Here is a 2,500-nt window from a genome sequence, read left to right on the forward strand (position 1 = left end):
CATATATATATATATAAATATATAAATATAGAAATATATATATATATATATATATATATGCATATATGTATATATATACATATATATATGTATATATATATATATGTGTGTATATATAATATATATATATACATATATATATACATATATATATATATATACACATATGTATATATATATTTGTGTGTTTAATGCAAATACATGGGTGCATATATACATGCACATATTCGAAATTGTTTTTCATTCCTTTGGAATTAGACTTTTTTAGCTGAATAGAATCGCCAGGCTGCAGCTAAGAATAGCTACACACACTCACATGTCGAGTCAAGCACTCAGTAAAAGAAGTGAAGGGTAAGTGAAAGCCTGTTGTTGGCGTTTTCTAAATAGTTTTACGATAAATCTGGAGAAAATTTAACAAAGTTGTCTTTGTTAGTTTATTCAAAACAGTGAAGTACTTATAGACTGTTAAACTCCTAAGAAAAAAAATTCTATTCCCCAGAAATGAATGAAAAACTGCAAAAGATATATAGTTTATTAGCATCAGAAACATATAGAAATTTAGTAAATTGGAATACGAAACACCATTTTCCATGCCAGCCACGCCCGGAATAAGCCAATCTGGCATAATTATGCGAGCTGGCAACCAAGACTTAACTCCGAAATGAAAACGATCTTAGGGTCGAGACAGATTTTGAGCTGAAGTTAGTTAGAACCAAGTGGATAAATTATATCGCAATGTTGAAAAGGTCGAGTCTTATCGGCCTGTTATCAAACTAGAACGGGATTTCATCCCCTCCCAAGGAAAAAAAATATATACCAAGATATCATGGACGGGATCTTGCAAGGCAAGGGAATTGGAACCGGTATTGAGAGATCTTATCCTCTTGACTTTTACAAATAGATAATCTCGCAGCCCTACAGTAGCCGGCAACGGTCCTCCAGACTTCCCATGCATCTATGTATGAGGAAACTCAGGGCCGTTTTGTGTTTGTATATATGAGTTTATTAATGAGATCAATCATCAAAGAAAGGAAACTTCTGATTTAGTAGGACGACGGGCATTAGGGCTGGTGACTGTTTGTGTGATTAAATACTAAGGCACCACTAAGGTTCCCATCAATGACAAGGTCTGTGATCAACCTGATGTATGTCAAGTAGGGCAGTGGTAACAGAACCCGACATGAAGAGATTGGGTGTGTTGGGCTTCTCGCTTCCGAAGGGTCTATGTTTTGTTGTTGGTTCTTGATTTATGCTTTGCTGTTGGCTCTAGATTTTATTATACTTTGCTGTTGGTTACAGAGTTTATGCTTTGATCTTGGCTGCGGAATTGATGTTTTGCTGTTGGCTGTGGGGTTTATGATTTGCTCTTGACTGCAGAGTTTGTTGAAAGCTGAGTTTATGGTTTGCTCTCGGCTGTAGAGTTTATAAGGGTTTTCTGTTGGCTGTGGCGTTTATGCTTTTCTATTGTATGCAAAGTTTATGCTTTGCTGTTGGCTGCTAAGTTTCCCGACTTTTGTAGTTTATTCTAACTACCACCAGGAATAATAATAATAATAATAAAAAAACTGCGGAAGAATCAAGGGGAAGAATTTTCCTGCTTAAAGGGTTAAAGGAGATCTTGGCCGTCCTGGTCGCGGGCTTCCGAGGTCACGGGATTGACAGCGAGCGTTCTAGACTTCCTTCCTGCATGGACGCAATTTGGAGATAAGGATCACACGTCTGGATTGGGTTTCAGCTTCTACAAATCTGGATTCTTCAACGCTTTCTTAACTTTTTCCTTTCTTTTCCTAAGATGTTTTGCTATTCTGCCTCAGTCCTTTCTTTACCAAAGTTCTATTTTGCTATTCTGCCTTTGTCTTCCCTGCAAATGCCCTTCGCTTTCCATTGTATGTGTCTAGTTATCTCTTTGTCACGTGTCGTTTCTACTTTGACTGCATCTTTCGTTTCACAATGGGTTACTATGACAACAGAGTCATCTCGGTTAAATGCTGAGGATATATCGTCTCCCAAAGGTAGTCCGGTGGACCTGCAATGAACCATAATGTTGAACATTATCATTTATGTTTTCATTTTGCCTTGGAATATCGGGTCCATGAATCCCCACACTACATACACAGACGTACACACGCACATGCAGAAGATTATTGTTGTTCTCACCTCGCCTTGGAATATCTATGGTCCAACCCTATCCCCCACCCACTCCCTCCGCTTCGGTCAGTCCCGAAGGGGTCAACCACTCTGCGTTCCGGAGACTCGACACCGGCCCAACGGGTTCTAGACTTCTTCCGTGACCTGAGCGCAACAGGGGCACAAGGCTGAAGGTCGTTTCGTCGTCCGAGGTTGTACTCGCAGATGACAAAGACTTCATTGTCAGTTTCGTGTTTTGCAAACTCAACAGGATTCACCGTTGAGATTCATTAATAATCAGTTTATTTATTAATTTTCTATGAATTCTTTCTGTGTGTAGGAAGTGCGTACATTTGGACACCTTAGATCCATT

This window comes from Oratosquilla oratoria, chromosome 17 (genome assembly GCF_046742065.1).
Source record: "Oratosquilla oratoria isolate Oo_2021 chromosome 17, ASM4674206v1, whole genome shotgun sequence".
Taxonomy (NCBI): Eukaryota; Metazoa; Arthropoda; class Malacostraca; order Stomatopoda; family Squillidae; genus Oratosquilla; species Oratosquilla oratoria.